General features: G+C 44.1%; 1 protein-coding gene across 2 annotated transcripts in view; it reads left to right on the top strand.

The window, feature by feature from the left end:
- MANEAL (mannosidase endo-alpha like) overlaps window positions 1-21,206 on the top strand; it is a 59,277-nt gene that overhangs the window by 629 nt on the left and 37,442 nt on the right. The gene's annotated exons all lie outside the window — the stretch shown is intronic.

Raw genomic sequence — 21,206 nt, 5'->3', positions numbered from 1 at the left:
TTTCAGAACAGCCTAAATGTAGGTTTTGTCTTCATTTATAGGTTGCAAGTGGCTTTTTATAATTATACTGTTTGTACTGTTTGTTAGGAGAAAATCTATGGTTTATAATGCAAATTAATAAATACATATATTAAATAACAGCATTTTTTTTTTTCATAGAAGCTCATAGCCAAAAGGGACTAAAGAGCAAATTGAATTAAAGTTAACCTTCGACTTCTTTTTAGGTAAAGGGCTGTCCTTATGTTAAATGCTGCCGGGATCTTCATAAACTACCTGGGTGCCCCCAAAACTCAGGCTCTCTATTATGCAATTCTTGACTTAGGTCAACCTCAGACCTGCCTCTTTATGTTTTTCCCTATGGTGAGTGAAGCCACCCATTATAGCGAGGGACTAAAGCAGCAGGGACCGGCTGAATATCAATCAAGGTATGGGCGCCTTGGTTGTCAATCTATCGACTGACTTGTGTATAACCAGCCTGTCAGATTTTTCCCGAACAATTAACTATAATTAGCTATAGCTGGCAACACTAATCATTGTGTTGTGCCACGGCAGGGAAGGCTCCCCGCTGGCATAACATAATAGCGCTGCGGGGGGGAATTCCCCCATTTCATTCACAATATCAATTTAGTACATACATTTAGTACATTGGCTTGTTCACACCACAGGTTCACTTTATGTTGGTTATTGCAGAAGTATATAGCTGCTTTAACTGCTTGCAATAGCTATGGTCTTTTTGGTATATCATATACAGGCGGTCCCCGGGTTACAAACAAGATAGGGTCTGTAGGTTTGTTCTCAAGTTAAATCTGTTTGTAAGTAAAAAAATTTTTAAGCGTGGCTCCAGCCAAAGAAAAACGATTTTTAAGCTTCTTGGATAGCATAGGGAAGGGTTAACACCCCTGTAACATTTGTTTTGCTGTCTTTGCCCCTGTTCAGAAGATTTCACCTCACTTTCTGTCCCAATGACAATTGGATTTTGGGTTGTTGTGGAAAAAAGTCTTGGTGATAAAGCTTCAGTGGAGGTACCTTTTTTTTCATAACTCTTATAGGAGCGAATTTCCCTTCCTAGGGGTAGATTTCCTCTCACTTACTGTTGTCTCCTTCCGTTTGTAAGTAGGAGTCGTTTGTAAGCCAGATGTTTGTAACTAGGGGACCTCCTGTAGTAAGGTTAATTCATAAAATATATGCAGTCATTTTGTTATTGCACATTTTTATTTCTTTAAAGATCAAATATGGAATGTACTTGAATACTTATTCATAATTGTACCCCTTGTGTATAACTTTTATAAAGACTATGAAGTATAGCATTGTGTATATGGAGGGTGTGTGCATGCGTGCGTGCGTGCTTGTGTGTGTGTATGGTTTTCTTTTCTATTAGTTCAACCAGATAGACTTATGACTTTTTAAAACCAGACTAACTATGTAACTTCAAAACAGAAAAATTTAAAAATAAAAGGGTATACTTTAACATTCTACAGTATGGGTATTCTCCTGACTGACAGGTGTAGTTCCTTTCTGGCTTCTTGGATACTTCAACAGGTCTTCAGGAGGTCTACCTGTCACAATTACAGGCATACCCCACTTTTAAGTACACAATGGGGTTTATTTACTAAAGCTGGAAAGTGCAAAATCAGGCTCACTTCTGCATAGAAACCAATGAGCTTCTAACCCCAGCTTGTTCAATTAAGCTTTGGTAATAAAACCTGGAAGCTCATTGGTTTCTATGTAGAAGTGAGCCTGATTTTGCACTTTCTAGCTTTAGTAAATAAACCCCATTGTGTACTTAAAAGTGGGGTATGCCTGTACTGACTTTGTTCCTATCCACCTGTAAGATTTAGGTATTTACCCACCCTTTTTGTGTTTTAATACCTTCAATTGCATTATCTATAACCCTGATGCCCATTCTGCAGCCTCTGGGCCCTTAAAGATAATAAAGTCTGTGTTTTGGTGTTTACTCAACCCAAAGGAGAATGGGTCCCCCTCACAATAGCCACAGCAAATGTGCAGGCGCAAGGACCAATACCTCACTAACAGTCCCAGAGAATAAATGGTCAGGTGGCTTAAAGTGGTTCTAAAGTCTAATTGTTTTTTTAGCTTAAAGTTCCAGTCAAAACCAACTAAGCTTACATCTATTCCCACCCCCACTATAAACCTATTCTATCTACCCTTTAAAAGGAAAGATGCCTATATACTTGCCTATTCTGAAGTAGCTCCAGTCCGGTCACATGATCTCTGCCCAGTGGCAGCTTCAGTGTAGAGGAGAGATCAGTGACAACGGTTAGCGAGCCTGAGCAATGACATCACCCATAGGCTTACTATCGGACAGCCAATGTTGGTTGTTCCTCCTCTACACGAAGACGGCGCTGGGACCCAATCATGTGACTGAACCACAGCGACTTCAGAATAGGTAAGTATAGGCATCTTTCTTTTCACAGGTTAGTCTTAGAATATGGGTGGGAGCAGGTTTAGGCTTAGTTTATGACTGGAATTACTTTCTTTGCATTAAGGTAAAAAAACACTCTATTAAGACCCCTTTCACACTGCCAGCATTTTTCAGGGGCTACAATGCTAGAACTAGCACCTGCATTACGCCCTGCATTGAAAAAACCGGCTCCATTCACTCCAGTGTGAAAGCCAGAGGATTTTCACACTGGAGCGGTTCGCTGGCAGGGCGTCACAAAAAAGTCCTGCCAGCAGCTTCTTTGGACTGGTGAAGGAGTCGTGAACTCACCACTCCTGCACCGCTGCTCCCCATTGAAATCAATGGGGCAGCGCTGCGATACTGCCGGCAAAATGCCGCTCCGATTGCGTTTTGCCGGCGGATTTAACCCCTTTTCAGGCACTAGCAGGGTAGTTTTAATAATGGCGCTGCTAAAACGATGGTAACGTGGCACTAAAAATAGGTGGTGGCTCGGTGTGAAAGGGATCTAACTATTTCCTCCCTCCATTCCTAAAGACGTACCTGATTTCTTACACCAATCTAGCACTGTCCCAGCTGCAGAACCACTCCTTTCACTTCCTGGGTTCATGGGAGACTCTGAGAGCAGTGAGAGCCATAGGTTCCTGCTGCTGTCAATCAAACTCCTGTAAGGAGGGCCTGGGGACGTGGCTTGCTGACGCTGTGTGTGTCTATCGATGCACACAGACCAGCTTGGGAGCATGCCTGCATGGGTGCCCCCTTAGCAGCCGGCTTACTAAGGGGGCAGTCAAAGAAAGAGGGAGCAGATAACACCTGTACTGCGAAAGAGGTAAGCAACATTATTGCACAAAGCAGGTAAGCATATAACATCTTTTTTATTTTAAGACAAAAAAATAACCTTTAGTCTCACTATTACATTACCAAAAAGTCTGTCCGGGAGGTTGAATAGTGCCTCCCAGGAGTCCTACGGAATGTTGTGGCCCAGGTCTTCAGAAATACATTGCTAAAAGCAATAAGAGGCTATGTTGCACCAAGTTCCTTGGAGCTTGTATACAGAGGTTTGTTTTTCCAGTACAAGTTGATGGAAATGCAAAAGCAGTTCAAAGCAGCTTGGAGGTTAACAGCTACTCAGAAGGAACTCTAAAACATAAATCTCGAATTCGTTCTGAAAATACTGTTATTATCTAGCGTAAAGCACTGGGGAAAAATAATGTTTAATTAGTGCTTTATGGAAATGAACATTGATGAACAATTTTACAATAATTGTCTACACTCTCTTCTTCCATCCGTTCATTGTGCATACAGTGCAATAATTGTAAAAACAAAACTGAGCTAATATAATCTCAGAATATCTATTAAAGCATGTACATATGGATTGCTGGAATATCTATTTTCATGGGCGATATTATGGAACTGTAATTCTGCATCTGGACTCAACAGATATATATTAATAATCTATAGAAAGAGCATGAAACCATCACATGGCATTGTATTAGCTCAGGAAATCCTGGTGGAATATTTTTGTAACTGAAATTTTTAACTGCCATTTGACTCCAGCAACCACACGAAGTTGAAATAAAAAGTATGCGTGGAGTTGATCAGTAATTGGGGATGTCAGTTGGAAATCAAATGTTAATGAGCTTGTAAGGTAATCCTCAAACATTTTAGGGGTCATTGCAAGTTTACTAGCAGTAATGTATAGCTGCTCTCAAAAACTTTACAATAAATTTCAAGTATCATCACTCTTGTGCACATTGATATAACAACGTAATACATTGTGACCATAGGTGTGTTTTAGGATGTGGACAACATCACTTGGCATTTCCTTATGATGCTCCAGTGTAAGCTATATATACATAGCTTCTGACTGTCACCTACAATATGAACCTTCAAAAGAATCAAGTAGATCGTTTTTCACAATATTGCAATCAATATTAAATGTATGCATAAACTCCATATACAAAGATGCAAAACCACTTGACCTCTCTGTTTAGCATTCCTTAAGACAGGGGTCCCCAAACTTTTCAAACAAAGGTCCACTTTACTGTCCTTCTGATTTTAGGACCGGATTGTGGCCAGCAGGGGCAGAAAATGTCACGGGACCAGCATCAGTGAGAATATGGCCTAAGGGGTTGGTGGCCAATAGAAGGAGGAGCATTCCCCCTATTAGTAGGAGGAATAGTATCCCATCATTGGTATTGGTGGAAGATATAGTGCCTCATTGTTGGTGTCAGTGGGAAGAATAGTGCCTCATTTCGGATATCGGATAAAGGCTAGCAAAGACCACATCTGGCCCTCGGGCCACAGTTTGGAGACCCCCTGCCATTAGAGAATATGGGTATCATGATAAAACCCAGGAAATGCCACAATCTTATTAGTTATCAACATTTTCATTTTGCAAGCTATCTGGATGTTTAGGTGTTTTCTGTTCCTATATGTGTGCCTTTAGTCCAGTCAAGGAGACACTGGTGTAAATAACTGCCCCCATGACATGTTAGTTTTCTCATGACACCAGGTAGTAAAATGGCATGCCCATGAATAGAAAGATGGATGAACAATTATGCCACATTGGATAATTTGTCACATGGTGTGACTTTCATTTCTATGACCAGATTTGATACTGCCTTTTTAATTGTCAATAAGACAAAGGTGGTCAAAAACTCATACTACTGTTGACAAAGGAAAAACAGAAGCTATTGTGTAATCTGTTTTTTGTCTTTTTCATGCCAGACATACAGTGCACCGAACACTCCCATTTTAATCTGTCATGTGGGATCCATTGTCATTGCTTTTCTAGCCTTGCTATTGTAGCATCAAGGACAGATTGTTTATTAGACATCCCCTTGGGATCCCTTAGGCTTTTAGTGAAGCAGTCATTATTTTCCTGTATACAGAATTATAAAAATGTAAAATATTTGTGATTGAGAATTTAAATACACTTTAAAATTTTATTATACATTTAAATACATTTTGATAGATCAAAAATTCATTTTACACCATTTAAATATGTCCACAAAAAATTCCTACTCCTAGAAATTCTATTCGCTTTAATTATTACGGATTTGTCCAAAAAGTGATTACTGGGAATATAAGGCCTCGTTGGATGCATATATATATGAATGCATAAAAAGCTACATACATTGGGGTTGATTTACCAAATCTGGGGCAGCTCCGCATAGAAACCAATCAGCTTCTAGGCTTTTTTTTGTCAAAGCTTAACTGCTTCAGCCCTTGAAGGTTTTACCCCCTTCCTGACCAGAGCACTTTTTGCGATTCGGCGCTGTGCCGCTTTAACTGACAATTACACGCTTCTGCCACGTTGCACCCAAACAAAATTGACGTCCATTTTTTCCCACAAATAGAGCTTTCTTTTGGTGGTATTTGATCACCTCTACAATTTTTTTTTTTGTGCTATAAACAAAAAAAGAGCGTAAATTTTGAAAAAAAAGAAGTTTAGACTGATATGTATTCTTCTACATATTTTTGGTAAAGAAAATGGCAATAAGAGTATATTGATTGGTTTGCACAAAAGTGATAGCGTCTACAAAATAGGGGATAGTTTAATGACATTTTTATTATAAATTTTTTTATTAGTAATGGCGGCGATCTGTGATTTTTATTGTGACTGCAACATTATAGCAGACACATCGGACACTTTTGACACTTTTTTGGGACCATTGTCATTTATACAGCCATTAGTGCTATAAAAATGCACTGATTACTGTGTAAATTACACTGGTAGGGAAGGGGTTAAACACTAGGGAGCGATGAAGGAGTTAAGTGTGCCTTAGGCAGTGATTATAACTGTGGGGGGAATAGGCTTCCACCCCGATGACAGGAAGCAGTGATCTCTGTCATGTCACAAGGCAGAACGGGGAAATGCCTTGTTTACATAGGCACTTCCCGTTCTGTGGCTCCGTGACACAATCGCTGGGACACCGGTGGACATCGAGTCCACGGGTCCCATGGGCGCGTTCAGGCTGTACGCGGCGGCATGTGCACACCCACCAGCCCGCCAATTATAGGGGACGTACAGGTACGCCCATTTGCCCACCACTGCCATTGTGTTGATGTATGTTGGCGTGCAGCGGTCGGCAAGTGGTTAAATGAACAAGCTAAAGTTGGAAGCTGATTGGATACCTTGCACAGCTGCACCAGATTTAGCACTCTTCAGTTTTAGTAAAGATATGATAAGATATTTGCTATTAAAGTCAATGGCCCTGTTATAATCTCTGCATCTTCTTCATGTGGTCCAGTGTAAGGCTAGGTTCACACCTTTGCTCCACTCTTGCTTCATTGCAATGCTTTTTTCATGTGTTTTCACGCTTTAAGTTTTTTTTGCTTTAGGCCAATGGCAACCTATAAAAGTTTCTTTTGCATAGTTAGTGCCAGTAGAGAAAGAATGTTTGAATGCAAAAATAAGCATACATTAGCATTAAAGTTACGTCCAGAAGAAACATATGGTTGCTTTCTTTCTGTGTGGTCAAGTAACTGTCCATATTTACATACACCTATCAGCAGGGCTTTTTTTCTCAGAGAATAGGTGCAGGTACTCCTCCCTTAAGTGACCCCTTGTCCCTGCCCCCTACCCACCTCCGAATACTGTCCCTTGGTTCCTCCTACCCACCTCCTAGTGCTGCCCCTTTTATTAAATACAGAACCAAGTAAGCTAAGTGCCAAGTTATTTCTATGGAATTTGTTAATGATAACAAGAAAAGGACTATAGATCCCCTTCAGACAGCAACAATAGACCCCCTGAATCAAAATACCCTCTTAGCAACAATAGATCCACCCCAGCAACACAATACCCTATCAGCTACAATAGATCTCCCAGCAGCCAGCATCAATAGACTCTCCAGTAGCCAGCAACAGTAGATCCTTCCCAACAACTAGCAACTATAGACTCCTTTCTCAACAGTAAATCCCTCCCAGCAACAAATGACCCTTCAGCAACAACAGATCCCCCACCAGCAACAATAGATCTCCCAGCAGCCAGAATTAATAGGCATTCCAGTAGCAAACAACTGTAGATCCTTCCCAGCCACAATCCCCCCCCCCCAGCAACAATATATCTCCCACCAGCAACAATAGACCATCCCAGCAACCATAGGTCCCCATATCCCCCTGTAGCCAGCATCAAAAGACCCTCCAGCACACCTTAGCACTCCTTATCATTACATGAATTCAGTGCTGGAAGTGCCGGAACTGTGTACCCCTGCATTCCCACTGAAAAAATGCCCTGCCTATCGGGCTTGCAGAGGCCCCTGCCTTAAAGTAAATACGCAGATTTTTTTTACATTTTTTTTAACCTGTAAGGCAAAAGGCATAATGAGCTAGTATGCACCGCATACTAGCTCATTATGAAATATTTACCTTAGAACGAGGTGTCGACAGGTGATCTCGGTCCACGCTGAGGGAGCTGACATTTTCCCTCGGCGTGTCTTGTGGGCATCACAGCTCCACTGTGAGTGACCAAAGCCGCAATGTCGTCACTCCCGCGCAAGACTTCTTTCCAGCAAGGTCCAGTGGCATCTGTCGGACCTTCAGCCGGGAACTCAGAGCGCATGTGCCACTGAAGTCAGCGGCTGCATGCAAAGGGAATAGCTCCTAAACTGTACAGATTTAGGAGATATTCTTTTTACCTACAGGTAAGCCTTATTATAGGCTTACCTTTAGGTCAAAGTGAAAAAAAAATGACTTTACTACCGCTTTAATACCTCTCTCAGGTGATGGCCTGGTCAGGTCGCCTCACCTGGAGGCTGGGTTCACAATGCAGCATGCTTTGGCTCACAGCTGGAGTCCGATGCGTCTCCATTCACTGTTTTAGGTCCGATTTCAGCCTGAATTTTGGTCTGAATTCAGACCTGAAATGGACCAAAATGCAGGGCTCCTGTGAAATTTGCACTGGAGCCACTGTTGAGATGTGTGAACGGGCTCCATAGAGAGCCGGTCACAATCTCCTGCTATGCGAATTGGATGCAAAATGTGGACCAAATCCAGAAGTTACCAATCTTAGAAAAAACTGTAATGCCACGTACATACTACCGGACTTTCTGGCAGACTAGGACCTTCCCTATGGACTTTTGGCAGGGTTCCAATGGATTTGGCCACATATGAACGGACTAAGTCCATTCGAAAGTCCATTACGTGAGGAAGTAAGACGGGCTAAAAAAGGAAGTTTAATAGTCAGTAGCCAATAGCTTCCCTTGTGTCGTACTTGGTCCGTCGGACCAGCATACAGATGAACGGTTTTCCCGATAGGAATTGAGTCTGTCGGACAGATTTGAAACATGTTCTCTTTCTAGGTCCGTCTGATTTTTTAAATGAAAAATTATCTGATTAGCCCACACACGATCGGATTGCCCGATGCACTGATTCCGTCGGACCTAGTCTGCCAGAAAGTCCGGTCGCAGCATAAGACCTGGAGTCCTTCAACCTGCATAATTGAGGACCCTGGGTGACATCTAACCCTTCTAACAATGTGATAAGGCACAGCAATGTCCCACTTGTTCTGTGCAGCCTGCAGAGTGGATGCTGCTAGGAGATATCTTGTTTTAATGCTACAAAACATGTAAAAAATGCATGTAAATTCCTTTTTGATGCGCTTCCATTGGAGGTCTATGGACTTCCACATGTGCACAGCAGAAATCGCATCGGTGTGAACAGGCCCCATAGTAGAGAATGGAAAAAAGCTTGTCATGCCTGCGTTGTGGTTCAGCAAACACAACAAATCACACGGGTATGAACGGAGCCTCATTGATTACAATGACACAGACCACATCATATATTTGGTGTGCAGTTTCATATTCATTTAAAAGCACAAAAAATTGAAAGAGAGAGTAGGACCTAAAGTCAAATAAGAGAATACAAATGAACGCACACATTTCTGACCACACGTATTTCACACGGGTTCTGCCATTCAACTAACAGGCACATATTTGCTAGTTTTATGTAAATGCTTTGTTGCTATGGGGATAAGCAGTCTTTTTTCTTAGTGCTTAGGAAATAAAATGCTTTGGAGATTGTTCACCACAGTGATGCTGTCAGTCCTCAATTTTCTAATTAGCGGGTAAATAAAGAGATGTGTATAACATTTCTCACATGATTCATAGATGACTTGGTTTTAAATCTGCTTATTAAGAAGTATAGACAGGAGGGCAGTGTTGCTTCAGTGATTACTCCTATGCTTATAAATACAATTAGCTTTGGTATCCTATAATGGCTTTCACTGTGTGTACTAGGGTACATGTCAGCAGAGTATAGAGTAATTCTGATTATATGAATTGCTTTATGCAATCTGCTGGCCTTTTAATGCTGGCGCTATACAGGAAATACTAGTTATGAATATAGGAAATAATGACAGTCTTGTAGAAATTGCTGACCAATGTGTTTAGCCAAAAGTGGGCATCCCATTAGGGCTTCATGCACACTGGGCGATAAAGAAAACGAGCTGCAAAGCCAGTAATGACAGCAGGAAAACGCGGCTGTAAAAAAAATTTGCTTTTTTAAGTGTTTTGCATTGGCGTTATTGCACATTTAGCCGACCGTGTTATCGCTTAGCAGCTTTTCTCTGCCCTCTTCTAATTTCCACTCCCAAATCCAATAAATAAATATATATATATATATATATATATATATATATATATATATATATATATATATATAAAACACGTTTAGCTGCATTTAGCCACGTCAGGCGTTTTTACAGCTGTAACGCTGCTGCTCCGTTGGCCCTGGGGTTTTTTGCCGCTTAAAAGCCTATGCCACTTACAGCTCCTTAAAGCCTATGTGTGTGTGGACACATAGAATAACATGGAGAGGCTGTAAAAAAAAAAAATATATATATATATAAGAAATCGCCTGACGCCCCTAGGAGCAGTTGTAAAAATGTCCAGTGTGCATGAGGCCTTAGTCTGTGTATACTATAATTTTATGCTTTGTACTGCTTGTGACAACTCCTATTCAGTATTTAAACAAGAAAGTGTTTCATTGCAACAAAAAGCCACCGCTCACCTAAGCCAATCCTAATAGGAATGTATACAGGCATACCCCACACAAATCAGGCTCACTTCTGCATAGAAACCAATGAGCTTCCTGGTTTTATTACCAAAGCTTAATTGAACAATCTGGGGTTAGAAGCTCATTGGTTTTTATACAGAAGTGAGCCTGATTTTGCACTTTCTAGCTTTAGTAAATAAACCCCATTCTATATTTAACCGCTTGAGATCCGCGCTATAGCCGAATGACGGCTACAGCGCGGACCTGCTTTGCCGGGACTACGTCTATTGACGTCGTCCCGTGCACGAGCCGTCTGCGCGCCCCCTGAGGGGCGCTCTGTGATCAGCGAGTCTATGAGACTCGCCTGATCACGGACCGGAGCAAGGGGTCGATCCCGACCCCTTACCATGCGATCAGCTGTCAGCCAATGACAGCTGATCATGTGACACAACAGAGCCGGTAATCGGCTATTTTTCCTCCTCGCGCTGTTAGCTGAAAAAAAATCCGATCACCGGCGGCCGTGATCGGGACATCAGTCCCGATCACGGCCAGCTTATCAGTGCCCACCTGCCCCCTGCCAGTGTCACCCAAATAATAAAAAAGTGCCCCCATCAGTGCCCACAGTGCCACCCATCAGTGCCCACAGTGCCAACCATCAGTACCCACAGTGCCAACCATCAGTACCCACAGTGCCAACCATCAGTACCCACAGTGCCACCTATCAGTGCCCACAGTGCCACCTATCAGTGCCCACAATCTGCCTCAACAACAGTGCTGCACCCCAGTGCCACATATCTGTGCCCATTAGTGTCATCTACCAGTGCCCATCAGTGCCGCCCATCAGTGCCCAGCAGTGCCACCTATCAGAGCCACCTATCAGTGCCACCTATCAGTGCCCATCAGTCCCATCTATCAGTGGTACCTATCAGTGCCCCTTAGTGCCACCCATCAGTGCCATCTTATCTGTGCCCATCTTTGCCCATCAGTGCCGCTTTATCTGTGCCCATCAGTACTGCCTTATCTGTGCCTATCGGCGCCACCTTATCTGTGCCTATTAGTGCCGCCTTAACTGTGCCTATCAGTGCCCACCAGTGCAGCCTATCAGTGCCCACCAGTGCCACCTCATCAGCGCATTTCAATGAAGGAGAATATTTTGCATCTTTTTTTGTTTGTCTAGCAAAAAATAAAACTCCCAGCTGTAATTAAATACCACCAAAAGAAAGCTCTATTTGTGGTAAAAAAATGATAAAAATTTCATTTGGGTACAGTGTTATATGGCCGCACAATTGTCATTTAAAATGCATCAGCGCTGAAAGCTGAAAATTGGTCTGGGCAGGAGGGGGGGTTTAAGCGCCCAGTAAGCAAGTGGTTAAAAGTGGGGTATGCCTGTACATGTGAATGCTTCAGTCCATGCTGCTCCTCAGACTATGTTCCCTGACATGTTTCGCCCTGCCCTCAGTGGGTGGGATGAAGCATATCAGGGGGCGTGGTCTGAGGAGCAGCATTGACTGGTGCTTTCACATGTATACATTCCTATTAGGATCGGCTTGGGTGAGTGGCAGTTTTCTTGCTCTAATTCTCACTTCTTACTGGATGAGTCACAGCATCCCTACAATCCTGAGCACCAACAGGACTTTACACCTAAGCTCGGAGCTGCACCACTAAGTAAAACGGACCTACTTTAGAGTGTTTCATTAAACTTTATTTGCATAGAATGTTTGGCTTTCTAATTAGAAAGCCCAGCATTATCTGCTCACATTTTTGACTGTCTCTCTGAGGCTGAGAATGTATGGCTTCATACACATTGGGTATTTAGTCCTAGTGCATGGTGCTCTGGTGTTTACCTGCAGCTAGAGGGCACAAGTGCTCTGCTGTGATTAGACAGGGCTGGGCAGAGCACTCAGCAGCCCTACCATTTAGGACAGTATGCACCCAGGGAGGAACGCACAGAACGCAGGCTGTTTATGATCTGAGCATTTGTTCCTGGCCCCATACTGCCCTAAACGTACAGTGCAGCAGCTGTAAGACTTTCATAGAGTCTGACATTCTGGCAGCAGTGGGGCTGAACCGTGTGCCTGTGCCCTCCAGCTCAATTCTAGAGCCTCATGCACTGGAGCTAAACGTCTAGTATTCATGAGGCCTATGGCCCCTTCACGCGGGGCATCTCCATGAAGCAGAATCCACTTGCTCAGCAGGGGATCTCTCTGTCAGTCAGATGACAGGTCCCTGCAAAGCGGACATAGTCCTGCTCTCCTCTATGGGGCAATTGGACAGAAACTGACCCCCTGTCCATTTACACCCGATCGACCTGCCAGATGGATGGGGAATAGGATCACTATCTGTTTTTGGCAGACAGGATTGGATCGGAATGACGGCGGGTGTCAACAGACAGATGTCAGTGACATCTGCAACTACATAGGAGAGACGGCATGGTCCGATCAGGTCCACCTGAAAAACTGACAGGCGGACCTGATTGGATCGCTTGTGTGAAAGGGGCTTGATTTTGTGTAAGGTAGAAACAGGGAGTGGAATGTGGCCCTCCCCTTACTGATTCAGCCACATGCTTTGTGAAAAGAGATGAACAGGAGATTAAATTACAGGTTATATATGGTTTAGTAGTAAAATGGTTGCAACAACTGCTGGCAAGTGGCAAGACAAAAAATTCTCATCCTAAATTAAAAACAGACTAAATGCTATACATTCCTCTTGCTATATTCATCGATCATTGTTATATTTCAGAGATCATGAAGAATTTGAGTGTCAATCGCTTCATGATTTTCTGATCAAAGTAATACAGTGAAGCAGTGACAATAGGATGCAATCCAAACAGGCTGTAATCATTTTGCATAAATAACCTAGTTTCTCACAGCTGTGACTGCTATGACTAACATACTAAGCCTCTACATGAGGCATTGAAGACGTTTTCAGGGGCGCCTCCATCCATATTTTACGCCACCAGAATGTGAGGCCGCGTACACACGGGCGGACTGTTCGCCCAACCTTGTCCGCTGAACAGTGTTTGGGCGGACAGTCCGCCCGTGTGTGGGCTTTCAGCGGACAGTTTCAGCGGACAGTTGGACGGACAAAGTCTTTCGGAAATTCCGAAAAACTGTCCGCTGAAACTGTGTTTGAGCGAACAGTCCGCCCGTGTGTAGGCTACTTTCGAAATGAGCAAACTGTTCCCGCTCGGAAAGTCCGCCCATTTCGAGCGCGTGTACAAGTAGGCGGGGCCCGCGAAGGAGACGTCGTGGGCTCCGCCGCCTGGAATGGGCTTAAAGGGGAACCCCAACGCCGGAAAAAATCGGCGTGGGGGTTCCCCCAAAGTCCACACCAGACCCTTGTCCGAGCACGCTACCCGGCCGGCCAGGAAAGGGGGGCGAGCGAGCGCGCCCCCCCTCCTGAGCCGTACCAGGCCGCGTGCCCTCAACATGGGGGGTGCTTTGGGGAAGGGGGGGCCGCGCGGCCCCCCCACCCCAAAGCACCTTGTCCCCATGTTGATGAGGACAAGGGCCTCTTCCCGACAACCCTGGCCGTTGGTTGTCGGGGTCTGCGGGCGGGGGGCTTATCGGAATCCGGGAGCCCCCTTTAAGAAGGGGGCCCCCGGATACCGGCCCCCCACCCTATGTGAATGAGTATGGGGTACAATGTACCCCTACCCATTCACCTGTGAAATAAAGTACAAAAAAAAACACAACACAGGGAAAAAATATTTTATTGCACAGCTCCGGGGGTCTTCCGTCTTCGGGGGTCTTCTCGCCGGACTCCTCCGCTATCTGTGTGTAGCTCTTTTGCTAGCGGAGGAGTCCGGCTTTCTTCCTCCCCGCCGCCGGCCTCTTCTCCCGACTTCGGGGGTCTTGTCCCCCTCTTCGGTTCTTCTGCCGGGCCACCGCGCCTTCTTGTAGCTCTTTTACAGGCGGTGGCCCGGTCTTCTGTCGCCGCTGTCGTCGCCGCCGCCGCCGCCGCCTTCCGTTCTTGTTCTTCTTCTTGTTGTTCTTCTTCTTCTCCTGGAGATGTTGACTCGACGAGCTCTCCGGCCGGAATGCCAGGGACACGCTCCGCTGCCACTTATATAGGGACAATGGGGCGGTGTCACATGGTATATGTCACATGGGTTACAAAAATGGCAATAATTGCAGAGTAAGCTATAGGTTCCTCAAGTGATCTGTACCATCCATGAGAAAGCTTTCTTACCTGAAATTGAAACATCTTTAAACAATACTACAAGTTCCTTCAAGGATATCTAGCCCCCACATGCTAAACTACAGTTCCCTGATTCCGAGAGCGCCATCTGATCCTAGATGGACTCACAGCTCACATTACTGTAATAACGAAAGTACAGGGGTTGGACAAAAATATGGAAACAGAACGTGATTTGCAGATGTGACAATGATAACACGTTTTGCGTTAAAAGTGGAATTGATGTAACATGGAACAGTAGATGGCATAAACTCCAAACCTCAAGAGAACTCTAGGCACACCAAACTGGATTAAAAAAGGGTGCGGCCTTGTTTATTGGTTTTCACAAATATATAGAATTAACAAGTCACCATAACTCTTTAATCAAAAAATACTTTAAAACTGTAACCAAAATCAGCCAGGTGCACTTCAAATATCCCTCTGGAAACTAGCAAAGACCCTCAGCCTCCTGCTTAAATATGGGTCCTGGGAATTTATGGAATGTTCTGAAGGGACAAGTGACTTTAAATGACCTATCCTAGAGGACCCCCCGAACTTCCATAACATACCTAATCGGCTGACCTTTTTTGAACTATCACAAACCCCCTTTTGAATTCAATCAATGGAGGGCTTGAAACTCCTACCACCACAATCTCTTGAGGAAAAGGGTGCCTTTAAACAGGCTATCCCCCCTTTCTTTACATTCTTTTGTTTTTGCTGTATCATGGGACACCTGGCTAATAGGTGGGTAGCCTCACTTTCGTCATTCACTGCATGAGCTGCTAGGAATACAAAGTCATGTCAGAAACTGTGTTTCAAAGAGGGCAAATTGTTGGTGCCCGCTTAGCTGGTGCCTCTGTGACTGAAGTTGTCAATTTTTTTTGTGGTGTCACAAGGTACAGTACCAAACGTTATGACAGCATATACAGTTTCCACAAAAATGTCATCTGATAAGCATAAGCGTGGTTGACACAGTCAACTAACCGAAAGTGACAGAAAATGTTTACATATTTTTGTGCAATCCCTGTATATCTACTCAATGTTCTAGTTACAGATCTACTTCTCTACTAAATATAGATGTAAAATTGTTCTTCAAGATTTTGGCTACTAAGCTAGCCAAGTACATGCAAACACTGATATATCTTGACCAGGTGGGCTTTGTACCATTCAGGGAAGCCTGAGATATTAATACTTAATGACTGAATGTTGTTTAATGTGGCATGATCGAAGGCTCTCCGACTCGTGTTGCTCTCCGCCAATACAGAATATGCATTTGACCACATTGGCTGGGATTTTATGAAAGCATTGCTCAGACACATTGGATTTGGTGACTTTATGATTTCCCATATTCTGGCCCTGTATAATATCCGATTGGGTAGCGTCAAAGCCAACAGAACACTATTACACCATTTACATCCATAATGAAACTAGAAAGGGCTATATATACAAATCATCCATTGCAAGTTACTCACCTGCTGGTAAAGAGTTCCGACAGTGCTAACTACCTCTTCCTTATAGTCTCAAACAAGTGCTGGTGTTGTGAAGGAATATGATGAGGGCTCACTACTTCAAATAGGTTGGAATTCCAAACACCAGGCATGTCCACACATAGTGAGAACCATCTGTCAAAAATGTACTGATATCCTTATACCTTATGAACCACCCCTTTTCTTCCTTCACCACTCGCTCCAACAAGTCACAAAAGCAATCACTACTTATTTATCTAAATAATGCTGACAGAGCATGTATTCCATCCATATGGCACAGACAGGAACCTCAAACAGTAGCACAGAAATTTGCAAAAAATAATGACTCCAAACTTATGGAGGCCCTTAAGTCCACCCGAGGGACACCGTAGAGGCTTTCCAGCAGCAGTGGCTCTACTGGATGCAATATACCACAGAATACATCATACTCACTGCTAACTACTTTTGTTTATGTTCAGGATTTAATATCCCTTTAAGTCGGGTCCTACACACCCCCATAGTTTACTGTAAAACCATTCACCTTCTTTCTTTTATCTCAGAAACTGTTGAGATCTAGAAGACCTTGAAACCATTATGTAAATAAATAGCACACGCTTGTGAGAGTTGACATCATTTTTTAATGCAATTGTTGGATTACACAGTTCAGAGAAACTGTGTAGTCCATAGAATATATCTTTGTATAACATTTTGTCAACAATTGCTGTATTTTCTTCAAGATCTTTCATAATAAAGTGTTTATTATTAACCACTTTAGCCCCAGGCCCATTCCTTTCCTACATGTAAAAATCATTATTTAATTATTTGAAAACTACTTAAAACCCCCAAACATTATATTATATATATATATATATATATATATATATATATATATATTGTGGCAGCAGGCAGGTAAAGTCACCTGGTTGTATCCAGGATGGGAAATATGTGTGCCCTAGATTCAGGCTTTATGCAGACTTGTACAACTAGAGGGGAAGAGTTAATGAGCCCAGCTGAAGTAAGTGGGCTCATTAAGACCTCTACAAAAAAAAAACAGCATGCTTAGGGAGATGCTCCATCCTGGAACCAGTTTTGTGTTGTATAGACTGGGGAGTGTGACACCTGTTCTGTGCGGTGAGTTAACGCCTGTGTGGCAAACCTCTACAACAGAGACAGGGACTGGTGCAGCACAAGGCTGCACTCAGTTGTTAGACAGGGAATCTAAGTGAGTAATTAGAGGTCAAGCTGACCAGGATTTATTTTCATGTTTTATTTTTGTTTGGCTGTTATATGTTTCACTGCATGTAGCATAAATAAACCGCATCTTTTGTTTTTTTCCACCTACAACGCTGTCTGCTGTGCCTGATTTTGTGTTGTGAACCCATCCAGGGGGTCACACACACCCGCTGCCGAGCTAACCCCTCACAGTTGGTGGAGAATTTTGGCAGTTTATTTTTTATTTTTTTGTTAAGGCCAGCATGGAGGAGATACTGAGACAGCTGGCTCTAGCAAATGCAAATCAGCAGCAAACAAATGCGGGTTTACAAAAGAGCCTTGCAGCTCAACAACAGAGCCTTGCAGCCCAGCAGCAGACAAATGCAACTTTGCAGCAGAGTCTGAAAGCTCAGCAGAAGGCTCACCAGCAGAGTCTGGAAGCTCAGCAGAAACCTCACCTGCAGAGTTTGGAAGCTCAGCAACAAGCCCAGCAGCAATCTGAAGCCCGCTTTATAGACCTGTTGCAGAAGCAAGAGCAGAGTTTTCAACAGCAGATAGAGACATTAATACAGCAACGTCCGCGGACCAATGAAGCAAGTGGTTACAATAATACCACATCCTTTGGTGTGAGCCGTTTACTGACAAAAATGACTGGAGAGGATGATCCGGAGGTGTTTTTGACCACATTTGAAAGGACTGCTGAAAGGGAAAAGTGGCCTAAGGAGCAATGGGCTGGACTGGTGGCCCCTCTGTTAACTGGGGAATCGCAGAAAGCTTATTATGACCTAGAGCCTGACCAAGCAAAAGACTATGTGGTGCTAAAAACAGAAATATTGGCACGGCTGGGTGTTACCCTGGCCGTCCGGGCTCAGCGTGTGCATAATTGGACTTTTCAGGTTGGAAAACCACCCAGGTCTCAAATGTATGATCTCATTCACCTGAGCAGGAAGTGGCTGCAGCCAGAGATTTTGACCGCACCAAACTTTGTGGAACGTGTTGTTATGGATCGTTTCCTGAGAGCTCTTCCTACTGCCATCCAAAAATGGGTAAGCCATGGAGATCCAGAAAATGCAGATAAACTTGTGGATCTGGTTGAGAAGTACTTGGCTACAGAGAACCTGACCACCTCTTCCAGGGACTCACAGACTTTCCACCCTAAGACCAGATCATTCCCAGTGGCGGGTAAGATGACTCCAAGGGGTGAGGGTGGAGATAGTGAGAGAGTGGGAGTTCTACCTAAGGTCTAACGGGAGCAGCCCGGGAAGCCCAGGCTGCAAGAGGCAGCGAAAAAAGATTATTTTCTACCGCTGCCGCCAAGAGGGACATATTGCAGCCAATTGCCCAGTTGTGGATGAGCCTATGCAATGTGACTTTATAAGGGAGAGACGTCAGTCGCTGTTTGCGACAGTTGCATGCACTGCCATTCGGGGACCTGAGAAACATTTATGTAAAATGTGTATTAATGGTAGAAATGTTGAGGTGTTGCTGGATTCAGGTAGCCTGGTAACATTGATAAAAGCTGAATTAGTTAATACAAAGTTCTCTGGGAAGAACAAGGTGGCTGTTATTTGTGTGCATGGGGACACCCGAGAGTATCCTGTAACTTCAGTGTTTTTTGAGACTCCCAAAGGTAACCTCTCTCATCAGGTGGGGTTAGTGTCTCACTTACCACATGATGCTATTGTGGGAAGGGATTTTCCAAAATTCTGGGAACTCTGGGATTGTCCTGAGCCCCCACTGGTGCCCCTATAAACCAGGAAGATGACCAGAATTCCTCTGGGAGTGGTGAGGACTCTCCTGAATTTCCCTTGTCGGTATTGGCGGGGGAAACTCGAGAAACTGGGGAGGAGCCAACATCCTCAGATGAAAACATGCAGTCTGTGGAGTTTTCGGATCTTGAGGTTCACAGGGAAAATTTTGCCACAGAACAGTTAAAAGACCCCACCCTAATAAAGGCACGGGAAAATGTGGTGAAAATAGATGGCGAGTTAGTGAACCCAGATAAGACTTGCACTTATCCTTACTTCACTATGGAAAGGGACCTGCTGTATCGAGTGGCTCAAAGGGCAGAAGAAACCATTGAGCAATTTGTAGTGCCCAAACCTTACAGGAAGTTGGTGTTAGAATTGGCCCATGGGCACATTCTGGGAGGTCATCTGGGGGCCGAGAAAACCAGAGAGAGGGTACTGCAGAGATTCTATTGGCCTGGGGTCATGAAGGAAACAGAAAATTATTGTTCCTCCTGCCCTGTGTGTCAGAAGTCGGCACCTATGCCACATTTCCGTAACCCGCTGGTACCTCTTCCTATCATTGAGGTCCCCTTTGAGAGGATCGCAATGGATTTGGTAGGTCCGATAATGAAGTCTGCTAGGGGGCATCAGTACATTTTGGTTATATTGGACTATGCCACCCGTTATCCGGAAGCAATTCCTCTTCGAAATACCTCGGCCAAAACCATAGCCAAAGAGCTATCTCTTGTTTTTAGCCGCGTGGGTATTTGTAAGGAACTGCTTACGGACCAAGGTACACCCTTTATGTCCAGGGTTAAGAAAGAATTATGCAAGTTGTACAAAGTGACACAATTGCGTACATCTGTGTATCACCCCCAAACAGATGGGTTGGTTGAAAGATTCAACAAAACCCTAAAACAAATGTTAAAGAAGGTGGTGGATAGAGATGGAAAGAATTGGGACTGTCTAATACCCTATCTGATGTTTGCCATTAGGGAGGTACCCCAATCCTCTACGGGTTTCTCACCCTTCGAGTTGCTCTATGGGAGACACCCAAGAGGGCTGCTGGATATCGCCAAGGAAACTTGGGAAAATGAGAGTTCTCCTCACAGGAGCGTGATTGAGCATGTCGCCCTGATGCAAGATAGAATTGCACAGGTAATGCCAATCGTAAAGGAACATTTGACCCAAGCGCAGTTAGCACAGCAGAGAGTGTACAACCGTGGGGCCAAGACCCGTACTTTTTCCCCGGGGGATAGGGTCTTGGTGCTAGTCCATACAGTTGAAAGCAAATTTCTGGCCAAATGGCAAGGTCCATACGAAGTAATTGAAAAAATTAGTGAGGTGAACTACAGGGTTAGACAGCCAGGAAGGCGAAAGCCGGAGCAGATCTATCACGTCAATCTGCTGAAAGCCTGGAGGGATAGGGAATCCCTAGTCGCAGAGACTTTGTCACAAGCACAGCCTGATTGCTTAGTTCCTGAGGTTGGAATAGCAGACACCTTATCGAAAGCCCAACAACAGGAGGTTAAAGAGTTTGTACTTTGTAACAAAGAGATTTTCTCTGAGCTGCCGGGACAAACATCTGGCGTAGAGCATGACATTATCACCCCGCCAGGAGAAAGGGTAAAACTAAAACCTTATAGAATACCAGAGGCCCGACGGGAGGCAATACGTGGGGAGGTTCAAAGATGCTGGAATTGGGTGTGATAGAGGAGTCCCAGAGTGACTGGTCCAGTCCTATTGTACTAGTGCCCAAACCTGATGGGAGCTGGCGGGTTTGTAACGAATTTCGACAATTGAATAAAGTTACAAAATTTGACACCTACCCCATGCCGCGTATAGATGAGTTGATTGATCGGCTGGGAACAGCCCGATATATGCCAACTCTTGATCTCACCAAAGGGTATTGGCAAATTCCCCTGGTCGAGTCGGCCAAGGAGAAAACTGCGTTTGTAACCCCAGATGGGGCATTCCAATATAAGAGAATGCCGTTTGGGTTACAGAATGCACCGGCAACATTCCAGCGGAAAATGGATAAGATTCTGAGGCCCCATCAGAAATATGCTGCAGCTTACCTGGATGATGTGATTATCCATAGCACAGACTGGGTCTCACATTTGCCAAAAGTACAAGCAGTCCTAGACTCTATCCGGGAAGCTGGGTTTACGGCCAATCCAAAGAAGTGTACCATTGGACAGGAGG

This window comes from Lithobates pipiens, unplaced genomic scaffold, assembly GCF_037356315.1.
Source record: "Lithobates pipiens isolate NorthernLeopardFrog02 unplaced genomic scaffold, aLitPip1_a1.2 Scaffold_16, whole genome shotgun sequence".
Classification (NCBI taxonomy): Eukaryota; Metazoa; Chordata; class Amphibia; order Anura; family Ranidae; genus Lithobates; species Lithobates pipiens.
The sequence above is the reverse complement of the archived record's forward strand: the minus strand, read 5'-3'. Positions and strand labels throughout refer to the sequence as shown.